Genomic DNA, 14,658 nt, shown 5'->3' with positions numbered 1-14,658 from the left:
TCAGAGGCAATATGTACAATATTATGAGTTGTTCTAGAGAATTCTTAATAGCGGTCTCATATTTGATGAACATATTGGGCATCTGTTGTGATATAGAAAGTGTGATGATGGTGAGTTTTTGTTTTTGTTTTTCTTTTTCCTCTGTGCAATACTGGAACCAAACTTGTCACTCTGTCTACCCAAGATGAGTGGCCCACTACTGAGCTACCTTCTTAGCTGTCAGCTTTATCCCCAGTAGTACTGTTCTTTTTCAAATCAGACCTAATGTTTTCAGCCAAATGGGCCAATAATGAATTTTATCTTTTCTTCTATCTAACTATCTTCCCACAAAGTGGAAAGATTCTCATTCTAGAGATTTTTTTCCCACTAATCTGAATTATTTCTTTCTTTTGTAAGCCCCTGTTTCTTTATCTTCTAGTAATCTTTAAGATCCTTTGCTGACTAAAAACATAATGTAATATTATTTGGCAAATGAAAACCATCAAGCTCTAAGATAGGACTAGTAACTGGACAACTTTTTTTTTAAAGAAAGGAACCTATATTTTGGTTGCAAAATGTTGTTTTATTCTATATACATCTAGTAGGTACTGATCTTTCATAGTTCAGGATTTGAACTTAAAACTTCTATCTTGCTCAGCTGGAGTTCTGCTATTTGAACCATGCTTCCAGCCTTTTGCTCATTATTTGGCGGATGGAGACTTTACTTTAATGTCTGGGTTGGCTGTGCATAGTGTTCTTTCCCATCCCAGACTCCTCTGAGTGGCTGGGATTACAGGCATGAGACACCTGGAGCAGTCTCCCTTTGCTTTGACATTCTATTTCAAAATGTGTTGGAAGGAGAATTCACAGCTATTAACTCCACACTGATAGGGGTTATGGAATTAAAATTTTCTCTACTAAGTCCCAGTGTAATCATTAATCATGGATGGGCCTGTGGGCAGACATGCCAGTCCCTTACAGTGACGACATTCAGAGTTGTGAGACGCGTGTGTCATGTACAATCCAAATGGGTTTCATTTCAGTTACAAGCTGTTTTCTAGATGAAATGTGATCACAGATGCCTCTTTGACTTATTCTCCTTCATTTTTCCCTGCCTAAAGATTAGACTTATATGACTCTTTGAGAAAAATGGATGTACTTTTTAAAAGACAAAAGAAAACCACGGATGTCCTTAAAATATAAGTATTACGCATAAGTTGATGACTTTGGAATTGTATGTTAAGGGTACTTGCAAAATCAACTCATTTGCATCTTCAAGAAGCAAATTGTTTTAGTGAGCAAACGGGATCAGAAATTAATTGCTGTCATTAGATGCTGTGAGTGTCGTCAATCACAGTGTGGTATATAAATGAATTAAAACTCTTATGTAGACTTCAGAAGAAAAATATTCTCAGTGGCTCTCAGTGTAATCCTAATTAGTCAAGAGGCTGAGTTCTGAGGGTCATGGCTTGAAGCTAGATTGGGCAGACAAATCCAAAAGATTCTTATCTCCAACTAGCCAGCAAAAAGTCAAAATAGAAGCTTGGCTCCAGTAGGACAGCACCAGCCTTGAGAAAAAAAAGCCAAGCAAGGGGGCAAGGCCCTAAGGTCAATCCCCAGTACTGGCACACACATGAAAAAGAAAAGAAAGGAAAATAGATGAATTACAGTTAATATTCTTTATAATTCAAGCATTATTTAAAAACTCAGTATATTCATTGTTTAACTTACTTCATGAAATAGCTTTCTCTATTGGCTCCTATAACTCATGATGTACTTTTGATCTTTTAAAAAAATACTATGCTTACTCTGATACTTGAAACGTTAAGTTCAATTCCTAATATTTATTCCCCATGGCAGACTGTATTTTTATGCCACAGCTAAAAACCGTTTTATACATAGACCACAGCCTAAATTACTAGGAGAATTTATAACTCCAATTGTTCATAAGTAAGAAATTTGGGTACATTTATATTGGTAAAATACAGGGTAAAGGTGTTGGCAAAGTACTTCAGAAGTCACTCAATGATCAACTTATGTGCTAATAACAGTAGTGCTAATTCAAGAGACTAAATTTGATGATAGGTAGAGAACATGCATTGATAGCACTTACTAGGAATGTTTGCATCAGCACTTGCGAAACACCTATGGCCAGATCATGTGGTTTCAATCAAAATAGCCATTAGGCAATGAATTCCTCCCATTGGATGACCCAATCATTCCAGATTGTTACAAAGCTTGAGGAGAATGGTTGTTATTCCAAAAAGATCTTCACAAAGAAGTGACAGTATTGTTTCCTAATTTTACTTGGTCTCCCAAGAAGACACCTGATCAGAGTAGCCCTGTGACTTTATATGGAATATTTCATGCAGACAGATGTAAGAATACATTCCAGAAGGTCCACAGAAAAACACAAGTCTATCTATCTATCTATCTATCTATCTATCTATCTATCTATCTATCTATCTATCTTCTTCTTAATCTATCTGTCTGTCATTTAGATGTCTATCCATCTATCTATCATCTATCTATGGTGAGACTATTTAAAGATTGAACTTAGGGCCATATTCTGGCTGGTTAAGTGCATGGGAGTGATACTCTCTGTTCTGGAATAAATGTTTGGCCGTCAAGAAGTTTACAAAAGAATAGTCTTGTGTAAGTGTGAGGCTGCTCTTCAGTGAGATGGAGCACTTGGAATATTCATAACAGAGAGTGTGATCTGGAGTGCTCAAGAGAGTCTCTGAGAGAGCTCATTTGGAGCTATTTGTGCAAACCTGGAGGTCCTCAGGTCCTGGAGGTCCTCAAGCCCTAAACCTGGAGGTGGCAAGGAACTGGGCTAACAGTTTAGAAATGTATCTCACTTCCTACCCAGGGTTCTTACATTTGCATGTTGCTCTAATGAGAAACAGCTATCAGAATTTTGAAGTTGTTAATGACATGACTGGGGTTTGGAGAAACAACAGTAGAAATTACCCAGTTGAGTGATAGTGACTATGTGATTATCTGCATGGAAAGCTTATTGGCAAAGTGAAGATTAACAACAGAAGTAGCTGAGCAAAAGGGAAGAAGAGAAAAGTTTATGAGCATTAGTGAATATGTCTGGAATTATTTGGGCCCAGTTATGAGTTATAAATTCTCCTAGTAATTTAGGCTGTGGTCTATGTATAAAATGGTTTTTAGCGGTGGCATACAAATACAGTCTGCCATGGGGAATAAATATTAGGAATTGACAACCTTTAAAAGCAACTGTCCAGGGCTGGGGATATAGCCTAGTGGCAAGAGTGCCTGCCTCGGATACACGAGGCCCTAGGTTCGATTCCCCAGCACCACATATACAGAAAACGGCCAGAAGCGGCGCTGTGGCTCAAGTGGCAGAGTGCTAGCCTTGAGCGGGAAGAAGCCAGGGACAGTGCTCAGGCCCTGAGTCCAAGGCCCAGGACTGGCAAAAAAAAACAAAACAAAACAAAAAAAAAGCAACTGTCCATACACTTAAATTTAATTTGTGAATAAATGATTTGATACACAAATGTAGAAAATAGAATTAAAAAATATCATATAGTAATATGTTTTAATTTTGTACTATATTTGAAATTGCTGTAGGAAGTTTGTTTTGATGTATATCTAGCATAAAAGATCAAGAGTCACATTTTTTAAATTGAGGATTGATTATAAAAATTCGACATAGAACCTGAAAATGACATGAAAAATTTTCACATCCATCACTTTTCATCTTTAGGTCAATTTAGCCCAAACTTTGCCTGGAATAAATAATTATTATTGGACATAACTTATAGAATCTTTAAATAACACATAGTCCATGAACACAAATTCAAACTTGATTTTTGCCTTAAATGTAAGAGTTCTCTCTTCACTATAGCAGGAACACTATTTCAGTAAAAGTAGTAAAGGCAATTTACACTCTGATGAACAGGCCGAGATAAGACCATAATGAGGAATATAACATTACACCACAACATGGTTTATGCAGATCTCTAGTATCACCATATGCAAAGAAGGATCTTGATTTCAGTTCACTTTTCCAACAAGCATTTCTTACAACCCCACCACCACTTCTTTAAGGGGGAAATATGATTCCAATGGATGAGGCAAAAAGCAATCTTTGCATCAATGCAAATTTCTTTAATTAGACAGATACTACTTTTTTTTTAAAGAAAACAACATATTTTCTATAGTACGTTAATATATTCAAACATAAGCATCTTTACACTGTACCATGAGTGAAGAACATGAACATTAATAGCTGTGCATGACTCTAACATATGATCCTCTATCAAAACAATATATGAGGAAAACAGATACGTTGAAGTGTGTTCTAGCTATATCCCTCATCTAACATGAGAACAGAATTTAAAAGATTCATTGCTGAAGAATTTGAATAAAAAGGAGACAGGAGGCTTTTTTTTTCTGCAGCCAGAAATTAGCTGAGGTAAGGGAAAAAAACCCTTTTCAACTTAAATATTTATATGTAATCAACATTAAATATTTTAAGTACAATCTATACATAAGCACAGCTCCAATTCCAATGACTTTTAGGATATTTATCAGCTAATTAGGAATTTTACACTGGATCCTTTCAATTTTGTTGGATATGTAACTGGCTAAAGTGTGAAATAGGTTGTGAAGGCTATCTCCATATTGTGAGTAGAAATAATGCCTCTGGTTGGAGAGAAATAAGGGAGATGGAAATGGAATCTTCAACTGAATGTAAATAGCTGGAAATGGCTTGGAATAAATAGAGCTAAATATACAAAGCTGTCAGTCTTGGTGATGGAAACATGAGTGTATGAGTGATATTGGTTTTAATATTCAGTGTACATTGAAAGATTTCAAAATTATAAATGGTTTTTAGCTTACTTTTTAAACGATAGTTAAAAATAGATTTTTCTATGACTCCGCTGCATGAAGTTTTAAAGACATCTGTTCTTCAAAAAAAGCAAGGTTTAATTTTCTTCAGGGTTCAAAAAATAACTTTTAAATGAGTGAATTGATGTGACTTAGGAAATTGTCTATGAAAACATTTAGTGGAAAAATGTAAAGTATCTGAACCGTTTTAATGTATGTCCGATACTTACATAGCTCTGTCTCCCAGTTTCATGTTTATATAGCTCATTTGGAGACATTTTATGCTTTATGCATGTTTTATCTCATTTTATGGAGACAAATATGACTATTTTATTCAAGTTATTAATTAGCATGTGAAAGTCATATGTTCATACATTTATTGAATACTATGTAAATACATAGATATACTTTATAAGATGTTGGAGCATAAAGGTTTACAGAGGTTGTTCTAAACATGCTAGTCTATTTTGTGTTTTAGTCTCTTAGTTAATGCAGTTTTTAAAAGAAAAGTAATCCTTTAAAAATAAATTTATAACATAAAGAACTTCACGGATTACTTAGAATGCACCTAAGCATTCCAGTCTGAAGGGAATAATGCCATGACATTTTCTCTAGCTATAACAAAGAGAATTGGCTTAGGTTGAACTCACTACAAGGATTCTACTAACTCCCACAATTCTAATGTATTCTCACAACAGTTTGTTATAACTACATATGTACGACTTTTGTTTTAGTTGCAAATTACAATTGAATATCCTTAGGTAGAGTTTAAAGAGGGACTGCAGTCACTATAAATTACAAAGGAAGTAGAGTTAAGTTTACAAAACTTGGTAAAAATATAGATATCATAGCTCCTGGATTATTTTTAATGTTCAACCAACTCCATTCACTTACAGTTGGAAACTTGCACATTGATTCCAGCCAGGGTAAGGCACTGGAAAACAAATGTTGCACCTGGGACTGGAAGGGCAAAGGTCAAAGCCAGGCCTTAATAAGCATTGACGGAGCAGACTTTAGTCTCAGTGAACATTCCAGAAGACCCCTACCGCGTCCCCTTACAGCTCTGATTTTCCTCTTTTCAACATGGAGAATAATCCATAAATACTACCAAATCACTAGCAGCTTAGCCTTTGGTTTGATTTTTTTTTTAATCTTCGAGGCTTTTTTTTTTCTTTTATCCCTTTCCCTTCACATAGTTTAAAAAAAAAAAAAACTAACCCCTTTTAGGTCATCAGAATCTCCATAGAAATAAATTATTTCATAATCGCTCTTGTAAGCTTAAGTCATTAATTCCTTGTCAGGCAAGGAGTTTTGTGAAATAGCTCAGGACAATCAGAGAAATAGTTGGGTATTCACTCACCCCCAGTGTATTTTGGCTAGTTTCTGGCTAGATGACTAATAGTAATGAGGCAATCAGACAATTCACAAATCAGTGAACTCTGTTGCTCTTACGAATGTTTCTACAGCAGGGGACTTCAATGAACACCTAAAACCCTAAAAAGGAAATTTTTATTTGCATCCCACAGAGGCAACACATGAAGCTTTCTAGACAATTCCCCTGTCTGATAAAGATATCTAGAGCAATTTTTGCCACCTACTCCTAAATTCAGACTTTCTGCTACTGTTTAGCCTCTCGTCTTTTCTTTGATGTGACATCCCCTTTTAAACGCGGTTGTGCTTTGTGTTACAACTTCCGCATTTACTGAAAGCAAAGTCATCTATCTCCCCAAGGGAACTACACCAAATCAGGGATGCGCTTCAAGAGGAGACTTGGGAGAGTGGACCTCAGTGTACTCGTGGTGTATTCTCCCACAAAGCTGCAGGCTTACTTCACGAGCCAGCCGTGAGAGCTGCCCAGGCAGATTCAGTGTAATCGTATTATTCTGTTTACCACACTGCAGCTTTGCAGAATGCTGAAGACATCTGTGTCTGCACCCCCCCCCCCCCACTGATGCCCACGTCTACCCTGCTCGCCTCACTTCCTTTATGGCTCAAAATGTAAAATGAGAACGTAACAACAGCAAAACACAGCAGCCTTAGCTGTGCCACGAAAGCTGAGGCAGAGTCCTAGCTAAACAGGGGGAGATAAGTAGGGAAAAGAATATGAACAACTCAAGAGGGTACTCGAATCTGGGGAAGGGTCCTTTAGAAGGAGCCTGAAAATAGACACAATGAATGGCCCAGGAGACTTGAAGGAGGTCTGGATTGTTCTAGGACCTCTTGTCTTGGTGGATCACAGTCTTTTGGAGCAGGAAAGAGGATATGGCCAGGGTAGACAGTTTGCATGGCTGTAAGGCCCCATATGGATCATAACCCTTCCTGAGCTTCCCACCCCCCAAATCGGAATGCACGGAGACACACAGAGGAGGTAGACTTCGTCATGGAACCCCACAAATAAAACCATCGACCCTCACTCCGTGACACGGAGTTGAATATGTAATTTTACACTTGTCCTTACCCATGATTCCAAAATATCGAAGGCTGTTGGACTAGAGTAAGCTAACAGCAGACAATCAAAGTAATTTACAGTGCTCGCCCTTATTTACATAAACACTTCAAGCAACATAGCATTAACCAACAATGTCATAATGCATTGTTTTTAGCAATTCTCCCCAGGACCTCCTTGTCCATCATCTCGGACACACCCTTTAAGATTCCTTACCAATTAAAATCTGTTGTTTGAAAAGCACACCTAACCTAGACATCGTTCTAATCTAATTCCTTAGATGCTAGATTATTACTGGCCTTAAGTTTATCCTGGGATATTCTTTAAATGTTTTCTTAAATCTAGACCCCTCGCATGTATTTATGTTGTACCTCATTCACCCATGGGAAGGCCCTTCATTGTGAGAAGTGCTACTCAGAAGCACATACCTAAAGGCAGGAGGGAGATGCTCATGTACTGTGAGGTAACATAAGTTGAATTCCAGGACAGCTGCATACAGGGTGATCTCAAAACTTGAAACTTTACAAGGTTCAAAAACAAATGTAAGTTCATAAACAGGCAGCCTCAAATAGGTCTTCTGAACTGTACATCTGACCGGAAGCGTTAGTGTATCGTCTTGATGCAAGGAATTCTAATGAATAGTCATATACCAGCCATGCATTTTTTTTTAAAGCCAGACAACGGGAGCTTTACAGGAAGTCTGGCTTTTTTGAGCAACTAGGAGGTTAACTTGAGAAAAAAAAAAAACATGTGCCGGGTGGGGCTGGGGATGTGGCTTAGTGGTAGAGCACTTGCCTAGCATGCACAAAGCCCTGGGTTCCATTCCCCAGCACCACATAAACAGAAAAGGCTGGAAGTGGTGCTGTGGCTCAAGTGACAGAGTGCTAGCCTTGAGCAAAAAGAAGCCAGGGGCAGTGCTCAGGCCCTGAGTCCAAGCTCCAGGACTGGCAAAAATAAAATGTGCCTGGAAAATAATAGGTAGGATATATCAAACCAGGATAATGTTGCTAGGATGCCACAATATTTCAATGACACTGATAATCCATTTGGAATTCTTTTTCCTTATTTCTATTATATATTTTAAAATATGCACATTTAGTGTGTGTTTTCTTCTAATTTACATAGGTAAAAACTATTAGGATCAGGTTAGCTTTTTTTTTCTTCTTTGTACACTTTTACCATCTTAAAAATGGATTTTTGAAAGAGGCCATTTTTAACTGTAGTAATAAATAAATGATGAAGATAATAATTTAAGTCACCAGTGTGTCAAAGAAGGAGGGAGTCTGTAGCTTAGGGATAGAGCGTGTGCTTAGCATGCATAAAGACCTGGGTTTGATTCCCAGCACCAAAAAAGAAGGAAAGAAAAAGTATTGACAAAAAAAAAAAGGAATAAAACCTGGAGATTTTCCTGAGTAGACAGCCACTTTCGAAGCACAAATAATGCACTGAACTCTGAAAAATATAGATCACCTTCTATTCTTGATATTTTTTCTTTTACTAACTTAAATCCAAATGAAACCCTTTTCTTTACAAAACACTTTTCTTAGCGGAATGACTGTACACCCAACAAACCCAGAAGCTTCCCCCAAATATTTTCATGATAAACTTAAAACACACATACCCTCCAACACTGACTTACTTCACATATTTAGCAACATAAATTTAGTAGCCTCACACTTTCATCTTTATTCAATCATTATGCTAGCCACTTAATGTATTTTTATCCAATAAATTGCTACTAAAAAGCTAAAACTATAAGTGGATAACTTTAGAAAAATCTTTTGATTTCTGGTGATAGAGTGATACCCATACCACTCACATCAGTTTTATTGAACCCTAATCTTCCAGTCATATTAATACTAATAAAAAGTAAACATTTTCAATTAGTTTGGATTGGCTCATAAAGGGCCAACACAAAGACAGAACAGAGAAAGGGACCTTCACAAAGCCTCTTCTGATTCCTCCACTAGCCCTTTCCTCTGCACATGGTCAATTAGAATTGAAAATCCTGTGCTGATTTCATTCGCTGGAATTTTTAAGCAGGTCAAGAAGAAAGATGTTATTGAAAGGAAATGTCTCATCTAAATAAGAAAAGAGCACGTGGCCATCTGGTCGTTAGCTATACATATAAAAAGTTTTTTCAGCTGAACTGAAGGCTTGATGTTTTAAAAGATGAACCCAAAGCCTGCTTCCATATACATATATATGTATATACATATATATGGAAAATATTATATATATATTCCCAATATTTCTTTTTTAAAGCTACCAATATTTAATACACAGCACATTTCCTATCTGTGATTCATGAGCCCGTTTGACCCCAGGTCCTCGCTGAGCTGGCCTGGGCGTCAGGCAGAGGGGACAGGCAATCACTTTCAGAACTCTTCTCCTCCACAGGGGAGCTTCAGGACCTTGGCTCCTTTGAAAGACCGTGCATAGAGCTCTGATAGTTTCGACTCAGAAACGCTTGAGTGCTATGTGCATATGAGCATGGAGGAATAAAATCGGAAGCAGCCAAACCAGTTTCCCTTCTTTGCTCCTGTTCACTGGTGGCTCCTGAGCTTTCCCTAGACAGTAGTCAGGCGTCCGTCCAGAGAAATTTCAGGCCCCAAGCCTAAACTAGAAAAACCAATCTCTGATTTACAAAGACAGATTGTGACTGCTGAGCCTACTTTTGGATAGCATCATCACCAGAGTGCTAACATAGAAGGGACTTTGGGAATCATATTTTATATGATTGCTTGCCTAACTAGAGTCTCCAACTTTTGCTAGGTTGGAAATTTTTCTGATGTCTGTGATAAACATCCATGTATTAGTTTATTATTGGCTGAGTATGTCCTTCCGCTAGTATGGACACAGCTAGCTGACACTGCTATGTATATTTCATTGTCTTCAAAGGTACTCCAATGCATTTATTTTATAAAACCTCTTCTTAAGATACAGTAACAGAAATTATTTGGGGCCTTAAGACTATATTCAAATAAATGATACATATTACATATGTACATGCGTGTATAGGACATAGGTGGTCCTAACATCCACATATGTGTCAATGCAAAGGTTTGAGCCAAATTTTCAGTTGAATAATTGGATTAGGAATGTTCTATGAAACACAAGAATCTTGATGTATTCCTGACATAAGATGCCCCATTGGTTGTTTTGGTACATCTACTGTTTGTTCTGCCATTTCCAATAAATCATTACCATTGTGTGTGAAGAATACACTGTACTATAGTAAATTGTTCTTTCTTCGTTATGCTCTGAAAACCCATTTGTTCTTGAATTAGCGTTACGTAGTTCCACTATTTCAATCAAGTCTATTATCTTCTCGTCTTTGAAAGATGCCTTTTTAGTAACCTGTATCTCCCCTGGGCCATGCCATACATTGCTTTTAGAAAGGAGGTAAAATTTAGACACAACAGTTTCTGGTGTTTGTTTGTTTGTTTGTTTTCAAATTTGGAATTAAAAAACAGCAATAAGTTGGGAACTCAGTGGCAAGCCAGAACTCCACTGTATGTTAGAAAAATTGTTTCCATAAAAATTAGTCAGGCTCAAGTATTTCTCAGAAAAGTTATTTATGAGTTCAGAGTGGAGAGTTACTGAACAGAACGTCACCCAACTTGAGCAGCTTGTTTTTCTGAGGACAAGATGGACCAGTTCTTTATGCTATGTACTTTTCTCAACCAGGAAAGCAAAAAGAAATAAACTTTTTCCACTTGCTTTAAAACAATCACATAATTGGTGAAACTCATATTACTAGCTTTTGTGCTGACAAATAGTATGATTCATATACATACACTTTGCAAATCATTTCAAGATTATTATTTTTTTAGTATGTCAGAGTAAAAAGTCTTTGGAGTAAATTTGAAAACTCTCAAGGTCTTATATCAAATACTTGGTATGTAAGAGAAATGAAGGACATATATAGCATCAATTTGTAAAATGCAGTTTAATTTAAATTACATTAAAATGTACTATGTATACTCGTTCTGTTTATATTGCAAATACAGCAGTATGTTTTGGTTAAAAGTATTAAACTTTGATTTAAGACAAATAATTAATGTACTTAAGCACATTGAGTACATTAATACATATTGGGGACTAATTGTTTAAGATCCATTAAATAAACTTGGAAAATAAGCACACGGCACCACTGCACAAAAATTAATCCACTGCCATCTAATCCAGCAGGATACAAAGGCCTAAGAAATAAGCTATAAATCATTTATATGACAATCTTGGTTTTAAGGAACAAGTTCACAGTAAAATTATTGAATGATTGCAAACATTTAAACAGCAAATAGAAAACAAGTCATAATAAATCATATCTGGATATCATTCATAGCCAAATGATTTTGAAATGCTCAACTATTTCTACATCCTCTCCGAGGAAAGAGCCAGCCCCATCTGAAATATTCAACGAGCACATGAATGAGACCGAGAAACTGCCTCCACATACCTTGATACACATACCGGTATCGCCCCTTGAGCTCATTTTCAAGGGGAGATAGCTCAAAACACAAGAGCCCTCTCCTGTGGGCATGTGTTAACCCCACGTACACTTGAACTTCCTACCACCACACACCCAACACACTCCACAAAGGCAAAATATAATCTATGATGACACCACCAGCTATCCTGTGATATAATGACATAGGTGCCTGGAAGATGTGTGTGTCTTGAGTGTGTATGATAGTGGAGAGTGATAGAGAAAACACAGGCAGACAGACAGACGCAGAGACACACAGACTCTCCTCTTCTCTCTCTCTCTGAAATGGTGTGTCACCTTTTGCCAAGGTTCATAAAGACTTTGGCCAGATTTCATACAGATTAAGTTCATTCCAAAAAAAAAAAATGCCTTCCCCACCCAAACAAACTGTTTTGTTTAGTTAACATATTGTTCCAAAAGCAAGCAAGCAAGCCATCCTGCTGGGGTTTGCTGAGCTGAGCCCTTGCTCCCCAGTGAGGCATGGGTCTGTGTGTGGAACACGGTGGAGGAGTTGGCCGGGTCCTTGCAGGTCTGTGTGCAGAGTGGAAAAGACATCTTGGTTTTAAAGGCCAGGAAAGGGTTAAAGCTAGAGTCTGTCTAGGGTAAGAGAAAGGGGATATTGTTGTCTTTAATCTTTCCGCAGTATGTGCAAGACGTCCATCTCGGATCTGCACAGAGCAGTGGGAAAGGACGGGCTCCGCGTGCATTGCGTGCAAGCTCCTTGATTGTAGAAGGGGGGGGGGGGTGGAGGGAGCGGGGGAAAAAAAAAAAAAAACCTGGCTGGAGTCCAGACAGGCTGGAGCTGTGTGATCGTTATGTCTAGCCTTCAGGTGTCCCGGCCCACGGTGGGCGGCGTGGGGGAGGTGGAGATAACAGGAGAGCAGACAAAGAAAACAAAATTCAGTGTGTTTTTAAAAGAGCCTATGAAAATGTATATCCTCCTAGTCCTCCCTCCAAGGGGGGGAAAAAAAAGATTCTTAACATCTTGGACTTCTTATAATTAGAACATGGTCTGTTCTGGCAGCTCACTGAGCCATAATTAGTTATGTCTGGAGCCCTTGAATAATTCCTTTCAATAATTGATGGAGTTAATATTCCTTTTTAAAATTGGGGAGGGTCGTGTGTGCTCATAAACTCTCTTTTGTGTGTGTGTGTGTGTGTGTGTGTGTGTGTGTCTCGGAGGCTTTGTGGTTCAGAATCTTCATCAGTCATAATCACATTGATTTGTCTCTTAATTTCTTAGGAGACTTAGCTTACAACTTTTGAAGCATTTGGATGATTCTAGAAGTCAGGGCATAATGCATTGCTAGATTACCCTCGCTGCATGTTAAAAAGAGAGCAAGGGATACAGGAACATTCTCCTCCATTTGTTTCCAATTAATTTATAAATGAATTAAAAAAAAAAAAAAAGCAAAAACCCACTGCTCGGGAGCTTGCTTCTGTTTGAAACTCCCATGAAGAAAAAAAAAATCCTTACCATGAATTCAACTTAGATGCTAATCATATCTTTTGCCCCCCGGAGGAAGCCATCTCCAATTATTTTAATTCTTCCAGCCTTCTTCTTATAGAGAAGGCTCTGCGTGCTACCTCCCCACCCCCACCCCATATCCTCACTCCACCCTAATAGAAATTTCAAAAAAAAAAAAATCTTTTTACATGGCAGAATCCTAAGACGGAAGCTGTCTGCCTTCCTCTAACCCAACCAACTACTTACTTTTGCTGGGACTTCATCTTGCATTTTGTGAGGAGAAAATTAAAAAAAAAAAAACAAAAAACTGAAACGGGTCCCATCTTTAGCCAGATTATAAAATTATAAAATTAAAAAGGGAGCCGGAATCGAAGGAAAGCCCTGGCTTGAAGCCATTGTTCAGGTTTTTAAGGCTATTTGCTTCCAACTGCCTCAGTCCTCTCTCCTAGCTAATTATAATAACTGTCAGATGTCTCCCAAAGCTAGCTTCCCTGGTCAGTGAAGTCAGTAAAGTTTGCCTTTTATTTTTCTTGAGGACAGATGCAATCCAACCAGACAGAAAAGAACAGAGAAGTGAGCCAAGTACATATGTGTGTGCCTTCATTTTTTTTTCCTTATGAACAAAGCAGAGCAAGGAATGTTCCAGTGAGCCGCCTCCTGCAGATACTCTTTGCAATGCCCGACTCTTATTTTTTAAATTATTTATTTTCCTCCCTCACAAAACCATGCAACAATTGCTCATGGATTACCTTCCTGTCCTCTGAAATACCATTCAATACCCACATAAAAGAACACCTTCACACATCTTCAAATATTTGTTGCATGACAGGGGGTTAAAAAAAAAACAACACAAAAAACACCCCACCAAGAAAACAACTCTTTGAATCCACACAGTTGATGGGAAGAAATAGACTTACAATTTCAAGATGGGTCGAGGCTCTGGCTCCTGGTTTCTGCAAACAAGACAACCCCGGGGGACCCTTCCTGCTGCAGGTGCAGAAGCAGAAGCGCCTGTCCTGACGCTGCTGGAGAAAGGCAGAGATGAGGGGTAAAGTCCCTGGCTCAGGGCCACTTGTGCACAGGCATCCTTTGCCGCCGCCCGCGCTGCTGCTGCTGCTGCTGCTGCTGCTGCTGCTGCTGCTGAGGAAGCTGTACTATCTGCAGTTCTGAATTGAACTAAATTACAGCCCATGTGAAAGACAGAGGCAGGGAGTCATGTGACCCAGGCCCACCCCATTGGCCAACTGAGCCATAGCTTAGGCATTCTGCCTTTCCCACTATTGGTGAGTAGTTAAAACTGAAAGCTCCTGGCTCCTCCTTTGGAGCTTATTTGTCCTCTCGGTGTAGAAGAATGACTGTAGGGTTTTACAGTGACAGAATTCGTTAAGGGAAGGACTGAAGTCATTCTTC

At 38.2% G+C, this 14,658-nt stretch overlaps 1 long non-coding RNA gene across 1 annotated transcript in view; it reads right to left on the bottom strand.

Annotated features, from left to right (window-relative positions):
• Positions 1–14,391, bottom strand: part of LOC125359551 — a 56,833-nt gene extending 42,442 nt beyond the window's left edge. The window contains exon 1 of the long non-coding RNA XR_007212575.1: positions 14,166–14,391. This is a non-coding gene — a long non-coding RNA (uncharacterized LOC125359551). The remainder of the gene's footprint in view (positions 1–14,165) is intronic.
• Between the last annotated feature and the right edge of the window lie 267 nt (positions 14,392–14,658).

Source organism: Perognathus longimembris, chromosome 11 (genome assembly GCF_023159225.1).
Source record: "Perognathus longimembris pacificus isolate PPM17 chromosome 11, ASM2315922v1, whole genome shotgun sequence".
In the NCBI taxonomy this organism is placed as follows: Eukaryota; Metazoa; Chordata; class Mammalia; order Rodentia; family Heteromyidae; genus Perognathus; species Perognathus longimembris.
This window is presented reverse-complemented; position numbering and strand designations above follow the sequence as displayed.